Source organism: Pteropus medius, unplaced genomic scaffold, assembly GCF_902729225.1.
Source record: "Pteropus medius unplaced genomic scaffold, Ma_sr-lr_union100, whole genome shotgun sequence".
Classification (NCBI taxonomy): Eukaryota; Metazoa; Chordata; class Mammalia; order Chiroptera; family Pteropodidae; genus Pteropus; species Pteropus medius.
The window spans coordinates 1834543-1845074 of NW_024344371.1; the positions used below are offsets into that span (position 1 = coordinate 1834543).

The following is a 10532-nucleotide window of genomic DNA, read 5'->3' on the forward strand; positions in this document are numbered from 1 at the left end:
GCCCCTCCAGGAAGGAGGACACTGAGTAGGAATCATTAGGAATCAAACTTGCAGAAGTGGCAGCCCCTGGAGACTTGAGCTACAGAAACCTGTGTTCATTTATTGCACTCAGAGTGCACCACGCATCCGTACTTTACATGTGAATGCTCAACTGTTTATTAGAAGTTTGGAGTGAAGAGGTTGGAGTTCCAATCCTGCCACTCATGCACTGAGTCATTCATTCATTCACTCAACGAATATTTATCGAACACTTGCCAGGTATCACCTGACTACAACCAAATAGGAAACAAGACCACAGCCATATTAATTATTCAACAAAGCCCTATATTGATCAGGTCCTCAACAGCTCAGAGATTGGATAACTTTAGTAGTTTAATAAAAAGGGGATTGTTAATGAGAGCGTGGTCAAGGTTACAGGGCAATCACAGGAGATAATGTAGTATCTCGGAGCTAGTTGCAGCTATTTCCAGCGCTAGGCCCACCACGGGGACAAGAGGAGAGAACTGTTGTGAAAACCCAGAGACAGAAAGCAGTGTTGGGAGAGTGCCACATGACAGAGCTATGCCATCCAGTTAAGGGATACAGCCAGCCCGCCAAGGACCTTGAAGAAGGGATCCGGGAAAATAACTGCCCAAGCCCACGCTCATCTCTCCCTCTGATTTCTTGCTGGAATTTTCTATTAGATGAACAGAGGGGCAAGGGGGCAGATTGATATAAACCATTCAGGTTAGCTTTCCCCATGCACATAGCAGGGTAGAAAAGGATGGAGAGGGTTCTGGAGGGTCAGCTGGTGTATATCCAGCATGAATCCAACACTCCCGAATGTAGGGCTTCCATGGTTCGTGATGCTGAGACATAAGACATGGGCCTGGAAGCACAGGGGAAATTTTCTTTTGCTGCCTCTTCATCTAAATGGCTGGAGAGCAGAACAGATTGAAGTCCACGGAGCCTGCCAACCACATGGCCAAGGAACTCAAAAATCTGCGTACGATGATGTCCGTTTTCACATGGGATATGGAATTTGGAGATTCATTGCTCACTTCTCATTCCTATTGACACAAAAACTCAGCAGTTATTTGGGGATCCAAAAGCAATTCCATTCCCACTGCCAAGTATTAGTGAGCACTGTCGCATTTTCCTGATATTTCAAAGAGAAGAAGGAAGACTGAAGACTGAATTTACATTCATTCTTTCAGGGTGCATCATTTAACTCCAAAGGGCCCCCTTGGCCCTGTCTTTCAAAATGCTTCCTCTTGGCTCCATCTCTTATCTGACTCTGACCCCCCAGAGAATTCAACTCCCATCCTCCTTCCTCTCCCTCATTTATCATGCAAAGTGGATTCTGACTCTAACTGGAGGCTATCCAGCAATTTTTTTTTTAAAACAAAGATATTCTCTTATCATGGGGAATTATTGTACTAACTGTCAGGAAAATAAAAAATTCACCAAACATTGCATTTGTGGTTAGGGCTAGCCGTAACCAAAAATTTGAAACAACCTTAATACCTACCCATGGGACGTCAATGATAAAAAGGGATGAGATAGATTTATATGTACTAATATGCAAGGGTAGATTTATATGTACTCATATAAATGACTCTAGCCCAGAGGTTAAGAGCTGAAATCCTGGATGGGAATTTAATCTAATCCATTTATGTTAAAATTATATACACACACACATGGAATGGGAAGACATGCATGTGTATGCGTGTGTGTGTGTGTGTATGTGTGTGTGTGTGTGTGTGTGTGTAATGGGAAGGCTAACTTATATAACTCACTATTCTAAGACCTGACAAAATTAGGAGCTTCCCTCCAAGAAGTGGGCCTCTGACTCTTGCAATGGAACTGTTATTCGTTGAAATGTGTCCCCATAAGGTATATGTTGAAGTCCCAATCCCCAGTACTTCTGGAAAAAAAACATTTACTTCACTCACACATCTGTAGTCCAGGCAGGACTCAGAGAGGATAGCACATTTCTGCTGCACTCAGCACAGCAAGAGCAGCTCAAAGGCCAGGATCTGGAACCATCTGAAGACTCGATCATGCATGTGTCTGGTGCCACATGTCCCCTACTAGAATGTCGGCTCCATGAAGCAGGGTTTTGTTTACTTAGTCCAGTTTATTTCCAGCACCTAGAGAAGTGCCTGGCGCCTAGGAGCTGAATCAGAGAAGATCATGAGGCATCTGCATGCAAGTGATAAATAGCTGTGCCAGTCCCAAGATCAGGGCTTCTGTGGGTGACATACATGAGGCAAGAAGCAAGGTTTGCAAGAGCTGAGGCCCTACAGGTCATATTCAGGTTGGGGGCGGGAGGCTGATTAGGAAGAAAGGAGATGAGTGTGGAGACAGGAGCATGATCAGATGACAAATTTACAGCCAATGTCAGATTAAAATTAATTTTGTTTTCAGCTTTAACTGGTAGGGGTCTCCTGAGGCCCAAAGACATATTAAGACTTTAGCCTGTGTCACTATACATCAGCTGCTCCCTGATTCTGCTCACTTATCACTTATTGGACAGCATGGAGAAAGTGAGAAAAACTATGAAACAGTATTCACGTAGTTAAGAAAGTAAACCTTTGAGCTTTCCAAGGGTGTGCTGGTAAATGTTTAACTGGCTCTCCAGAAAAAAAAGAAAAGAAAAGAAACAAAGAAAGAAAAAAAACTTTGATTTCTGATATTTGCTACTTCCATGCTGTAAATACTCTCACCAGGGCCAACTTCCCACCCACCAATTGCCATCACTGAATGTTTATTAGAAGAGATAGTCACCATCAGCTCTCTCAAACCTGTACAACCAGCTCAGGCACACCACCCTGACTTCCACTTTCCACATTCCTGACAGAATTAGTTATTCTTAAAGGCCTAGCTCAATGCCTCTCTCTTCCTCCAAGGACTTGAAAGTAACAGGACAGCTTGTTTCTACCATTGCCAGGGAAAGAGGAGAAACAAGGCTCCCAAAGACAGAGATGCTCACATCCTTCACCTCTCAAGGTGTCAGCATCTTGCATGAAGTCAAGAGTCTTAACCAAAGTGTCAGCGAGTCCTGAAGTTGACTGTCATGTTTGCTAGCACAACATTCCCCTGGGAATAAAAGAAAAACCCACTGACAGTAGCTGAATCAAGTAGAGGTTTCTTATCCTCCCATTGCAAAACATCCAGGAGGGGTAGACCAGGGCCTCGCAAAGCCAGGCTCCTTCTGTCCCTCCACTCAACTATCCATCATCCTCCTTGGGGCTGTGCGGTCACAAGGCAGCTGCTCCACCTTCTGCATCACACTGTGTTTCAGGAATGTAATGGGCAAAAGATACATGATAGATGACTTGACCCCTGACTGAGAGCAAACTGGGAAGCCCCATCCAGGATTTCAGCTCACAACCCATGGGCTAGAGTCACGTCATGTGATCACTCCTTCCTTCAAGAGAGGTTGAGAAATGGAGCACATTCCCACCCGCCAAGGGCTCTGGTAGGCAACCAGAAGTATTCGTCATAAACATAAATCATGACAGAAACAAGAACATACACAGAGCAGAAGGACATAATTTCTAAGCTGTCAGGCTCCTAATCAGGGTGACAGGATCCACTCCCACTTACCATCTGCAAGGTCCTGATTGGTCACAGGCCCCTCCCCAGGCCTCCCACCTCTTCACATTTCCCTTTAAGAAACTATGGTTCCCGCCTCTCAGTAAAGAATGCAATGAATGGCCCTAGCTATCATGTAGCAGGGAGCCCTTGAGGTGACCTCAGAGGCGATGACTCACATTGGCACAAGGGACAGTCATCACAACTGCTGTTCCTGGAGAGCTCCCTCCCAAAGATGGTTAAGTCCCACCTCCCTGCCAAGTCTGTCCACATAGGCTGGGCCTTTCTCCTCAGCTGGACTGCTCTGGGCCAGCATCTCAGACCCAAAGCATCAAACATTCGCCAGAAGAGTGCTCTTCAAAACTTTTGATCACACACTTCGTTAAAAAATGACTAGGCATATATATTTCTAAGAGATCTCTAGTTACTATTTATATAATATATGCATGTAACACTAACATCGAACGTATGCAAAAATAGAAATCTTAAAAAGACAAGATAAAAAATAAATAGAAATTCTAATATTTTCTCCCCACACCCCAGCAGCTCCTCCGACATGTCCGCTTTGGAGACCATGGTTCTGAAGTCGTGGTAGAGAAAGAAGTCAGCACATGTTATGCTAGCATCTAGTTCTTTGGGACCTGCGTTACCAGCCAACTGAGGGTGAGAGCCTGTTCTCCACTCCGGGTGCTACATGTAGGCTAGAATCCATTACCCCACTGGCATTGGCTCCTGTCCAGGAAATTTGTCAAGAATCCACATTCTTCTTCATTAGTGCCCAGTCCAGAGCACTGAGACACATACGCTAATCAGGTCCCAGAAGCATCCCTTAATTTCTCAAGGGAGGTGTGCAAACCGAACTGATTTGCAGTGTTAAGAGAAAAATGAAAACACACTGGCCACCCTGATACAGTGCTCGTGGTCTCCAGCACCTCTGCCTCAGTGTCACCATCTCACTTGAGGTGACCCTAGGTCTTCATCCCACCTGAGGGTCACCAGTTCGTGGAGAATGCCGAGAAAGGCAGGTTACCCCTTAATGCTAAATCCTCCCTCCTCTCGGCAATTCTTTACCTAAGTTCTCTAAATTTACAAGTTCTTCATCTAGACTTAGAACGTGTCTGAATTCTCTCTCGTTTTTAAAGGGGGGTCAAGGTTGGGGGAACAGGAATGGGAACAGGACAAATGTGAAAGGATAAGACAAATGAGAAAAGAGAATTTTCAAAAAGGTAAAACAGGACTTAGAACCCCAAAGCCCACAGGGGAAAAAAAGCTATGAAAGTAGAAAAAGTCTGCGCAGAACCAGAACACAGGGGGTGAGGACATGGACGTAGGGCCAATGGTAATGCCACAGGAGAAACAAGAGGGGATAAATGGATTCTAAAAAAAAAAAAAAAGAAAGAAAGAAACAAAGAAAGAAAGAAAGAAAAAGAAAAGGGACAGGTGAAAATCCACAGAGTTGGGGAGGCTTTGGAGATGGGAGTTTCTGGAAAGGAGGATAAGGAAACACGCATTGGTACATTGCATGACCTGGAACCAAAGGATGGAAACTGGGAACAGGTCAGAAGACCCACACCGGTGAGGTCTGAAGGACCCAGGAAACGTCAAGAGTGCTGGCGTGTCTCCCTGTGCCGTGCTCGGCTGACCTGGAACCTCCCTGACACTGCCCTTGAGCAGTCCTGTGGCACCCTGAACTCCGGTAACAGCGTGGATGAAAAGCTTCGCCAGGCCAGAACCCAAGGGCAAGGCTGTCCTCCTCATCAAAGGCTTCCTTTTCACCGGCCTCCTTTTTGCCGTCAGGGGTGGCAGCGCCACCCAGTGGCATTCTGCATTCACCACAATTTCTTCCCCCAACTCGTGCCCACGTTCTACTCTACTCCAGAGCTACCACCGTCTCCTCACAGCGTGCCTGCCTGTGAGTCACCGCTTAGGGCGGATGAACAGACCTAGTGGAGGCGGGATGGGACTCAGGCATCTGGCAGGGCCTCTAGCAGCCAAGGACACCATCAGCTTTGAGCTCTGGGGAGATAGATCTGTCCAATTCAATAGCGACAGCTAGTGGTGACCCTCAAAAGCAAGGTGCTCTGAGCCTCGCGGGAAAAGAAAAGTAAAGGTATAGAGAAATCAAGACAGATTCTTGGCTGTGAGTGGAGGCTGGCATATATCCAAAGCCATTCTTGGGTTAAATGGTACGGAAAAAATCCAAACTGTAAAGTGATGGACCCTGCAAGGACCCTGCCTACTTCCCCAGCCACATCTCAGTCCACCTGCCCTGCTTTTGATTCCCACGGATGCAGTACTGCTGGTCAGTGCACCCTGCTGTTCCCACCAGGCCTTGAGCACCTCTACTGCCCAGAGCGCTCTTACTCTCCCCATCGTCTGCTTAACTCCTGCTCATCCCTTAAGCCTCACCTCCACCATGGCCCCCTCTAGGAAGAGTTTCTTCCCTTCCACCAGTGCCCACTCCTCAAGGTTGGGATGGCCGTTTTCCTACCCGCTCCTGTGCCTCTATAATTTTCTATCTGTCCATCTCTTGAGTTCACCACACTCCAAATTTACTGAATGCAGACCTTGGCACGTATAAAGTACTTGATCAAGGTTCGAGAAATAAAGAGCTCACAGACCCTAATACCGGGTAAGGCTTTAGAGAAAACAGGAGACCCACGGGCACAAAACAACTTTACACTTCCTGGGAGAGGGGTACATGGGTCTAAAAGTCATTTCACTGCATTCCAGCCCCTTACTCTTTTTCAACACACCACCCCGGTTTTGCCTCTCTGTTAGCACCCAGCAGCACTGAGCCCTCGGGCTGTTGGGAGCGTCCCCCCACCTCTTAGGGGCTCTCCTGACCTGGCCATCTCCAGCAATGCCCTAAACCCTAGCCCAAACCTTGCTGCCCACTTCCTGCAAAACTCTCTCATCAGAACCAAGCTGCTTCTTCACAAAAGCATATCCACTTTGGGCATTTTATCCTAAAGGAAATATCTTAAAAGAAGAAAAACACATAATTGCATGCACAGAGATGCTCATTTGCAGCAGTGTCTGTAAAAGCTAAACATTATAAATGACCAGATCTCCATTTAAATACAATTAATTCCTCAATATAATCACCATATGCATAAAATGGTCAATCACATCATGCAAAAACTAAAAAGAGCATCACCACAGTGGAGTGATTTGGTTTTTTACTTCAATTTATTAGCAAACTCTCCCATAGTACTATGTTCAGGTACTATTCTACTGTATAAATAGTAACTCGTTTCATTCTCAAAAGAGTCCTGTGAGGTAGGTGCTACTATGATTTCCAATGTTTATTTCAAAGACACATTTGGTTTGGTCTGATATAAAACATAAGTCAAATGGCCTACAAAAATCTTATTTTAGGGGACACTGTGAGGCACCTCAAATATTTTCTTCCATATAGAGTAGTGTGACACATATTCTAAATAGAAGTAGTTGACTATAGTTGGATGGGTTTAAAAACTTACATGATTTAACTTTTGCCATCATTCCATGGCTGGAGAAGTTCCATGTGTTTATTACTTTTCAAAGTGATACTTTTAAATGATTTTTATCCTATAAATAAAGTTATGAAATTATATCAAACGTACCAATTCACTGAAACTACTTGCTCATTTTCATACAACTGCAGGTCCAGGAGAGGATCCATTTCATCATAATCATTAATAAGACAAGGGCAGATGCTCCAAATTGCAGGTGTTGCTAAAACAACCATGATAGCTAACATTCCTTGAGTACTTTATAATTTTATGTTATGAATCCTAAAGTAACCCCTTAGAGTAGATATTACCATTATAGCCATTTTACAGAGAAGAAAACTGAGATGCTAAGAGGTTAGATAATTTACAAAACTAAAACAGGAGTAAATGGCAACATCAGGCTTCCAATCCCATCCTACTTCCAAGTGTCCCGCTGATCTACTGCCCCAGGCTGCCACTCAGGGCTGCAAAGCAAGCTCTTACAGTGCTCTCTGCAGAAGAGGCTGACAGCAATCCAATATGGCAGCACTTGGGTGAGATCAGTTTTGGTTCGACTTTACTGTATTAATTTAAATAGTCTCTGTTAATAGATAGTGCTGAATATAAAATAGATTGAGCTGAATATAAAGTAGATTGGAAGGTTAGTGTAGAAATGTGTAAAATGTACCAAAAAGGCTCTGGAGGATATTTCAGTTTGGAATGTGAGGCCACCCGTGAAATCATTGGGATAGTTGAACTGAGGCTACAGAAGGAAATGCATTTAACCAGGAAGGAAAACTGCCAGTTTCAGAAAGAGAGTAACACTATTAGATAACCTAATTCACTAGAAAGCCGACATTTCCAGAATTGGAGTGCTAACGTGATTTCAGTTACTATTGTTGTAGCCCTCAGCAATCTTGGCTTAAGACAAAAATAATGGTTCTGGCTGCCCAGGTCATCATGGAAAAACAATGTATAAATGAAGTAAAGTAAGTGGAAGTATATTTTAATGAATGGAATCTTTATATTTTAAATTTTTTGGTAAATGATGGGTTTTGGTAGCCCGGTAATTTACATGAGATTTTGTTTTTAAATAAATAATGTGGCTTTTAGTGATAAGCCAGTTCTCACGCCTGAGAATGAATATTTGTGCTTGGGATGTTTGTGTGGACATCAGACTAGATAGTTCCCAGCTAGAAGACTAACAAGGAGAGTTTGCAAGTTACTCGTTGAGGAGACCTTGAACCGAAACGTATTTAAGTAATGCCCACCCTTTCCTCACCACCCACTTCTGCTACCTTCTTTAAAACTAGTGCCAGGGCTACCATGGACTATGCTATTAAGAGTGTCTGTGGGTCTACGGCCATGCCACCCTGAACAAGATCCCGTCTGATCGTGGAAGCTAAGCAAGGTCGGGCCTGGTCAGTATGTGGATGGGAGACCACCTTGGAAGACCAGGTGCTGTAGGCGTAAAAAATAAGGGATTGTAAGATGACAAGGTCCTTGCAACCTGTGAGGTCAATCAAGGGTTGCCTCGCCTAAAAAAAAAAAAAAGTGTCTGTGGCATTATTCTAGAATGAATAACTTAGACCTAAGGAATGTACTGCTAAGAAAACACTGGAGGGAGTGTAGGGGAAGATTCTAAAGCAAGAGCAACTTGTATGGGCAAGGTTGTCCTTCCCCAAAAGATGGACAGGAGCCATCGAGTAGGGTGGGAGAGGGAACGAGATTAGAACTAGCAGCACCCATACAGGACTTAACGTCTTAGTGCTGTCTCATGGAGTATAAGAAAAGACATTCGCATACAGTTTAAATTTTTTCCTTTTATATTTAGGATGTCTCCTAGTTATCCCAACCCTACAATAAAATCTGATAATTCCATCCATGCTTGTGTGCTATTGTGAAGAGTAAAGCAACAGAACTATAAAGCAAAGTGTCGCTTACCCTTTATCTACTCCCTCATGGGAATGCATAGAGGGCCCAGGATCTATCGAAGAGACAACATCCCAAAGTTCAAAGATATAACCATCAACAAAGGGACGTGGAAATGATGAGAAGCACAGACTGCTGGCCAGTAAATGCCAGATGACCACCTCAAGACTGATCTAAATTCTCGTCTGTACTAACCCATACTGGAGGAAAGGGGCCCTCAGGTAGAGGCAGGCTGATGATTAAACTACATATCTTTACTTGAGCTTCATTTGGTAACTCAGAGTTTTCTTAAATCCCTTTTATCCCGTTTTTCAAAACACTGGCAGTTATACAAATGCCTCTAAAATTATTTTCATTTCCACTGTATTATGGTAGTTTTCCATGTCTCATTTATAAATTTTTACAGATGTGCATTCTCTTTTTTAATTGATTTGACTAGCTGGTAGTTTATTAGTTTTGTGTTGTATTGGTATTTCTACCTCTCTCCCCGCCCCACACACACACACGAACCAGCTTCTGAATGTATTTATGGATTCTACTCTTAATTCTAACTTATATCGGTTACTCCTTGTACCTTCTTTTTATTCTCACTTCCTTTCCATTGGTTTTTCTGACCATTTCTTAAAAACGTGTTTGAAAATAAATAGCAAATTTATTTTTAATCTTCTTTATTTAAGTAATGAAAATATTTAAGGCTGAATTTTTCTTGGGTCATGCCTTGGCCATACATCACAGATTTTGTCCTTAATGTTCTCGTTAGCATTGTTTTCGGTGTACTCTTTTTTTTTTTTTCCTATGCCTACGGCACCTGGTCTTCCTAGGTGGTTCAGTGTTCTCTTAATTGCAGATTTGGTCTCCTCTATATGTCAAGAGTAAACCAAGAGAGGTTTTTTCCCCAGGAAACTGAAGTTGAAGTGCTTATTTATCCTTTTTTTATTTATTTCCAGTTGCATTGTACTATGGTCAGAGAATTATGTCATAATAGATCAACCTGATTTAATGTACAAAGGTTTGCTTTATAATCAATATGATTATATCAATTTTATATCAATTTATTAAATTTTTGTGATGTTTCATGAGCATTTGAAAATAAGGTATATTCTCTATTTCCAGGGCATGTGCTCACGCGTGCGCTCTGTGTGTGTGTGTGTGTGTGTGTGTGTGTGTGTGTGTGCACAATATGCTTGTTTGTGTTTCTCTTTTTTTTCTCTCCATACAGATAGACAAGTATGGCAACTTTATTAATTACACTATTCTCAGAGCACAGTGTTCTGAGCTCAGGCTCTGGTGTCAAGCAAACCTGCATGAACTTGAGCACACTGTTAACCTCTCCGATCCCCAATAAATGTACGTGTAGTGTCCCATTGAGCACATAGCCCTAAAATGGATTTTGATCTTCATACACATTTCTTTCTGAATTTTAGTGAAGCCTAGAGAGTTGGTCCATAGGAACTGCAATTATAACTTCTTGTCCTTTCCTGTGCTCTACTGTCCAAAACTCCCAGAACCTCTCCCTCTTCTATGACAATAAAATTTTCTTATTCC

General features: G+C 43.2%; 1 protein-coding gene across 3 annotated transcripts in view; it reads right to left on the minus strand.

The window, feature by feature from the left end:
• The window catches only part of CUNH1orf74 (chromosome unknown C1orf74 homolog), a 52757-nt gene that overhangs the window by 17134 nt on the left and 25091 nt on the right, over nt 1–10532 (minus strand). The gene's annotated exons all lie outside the window — the stretch shown is intronic.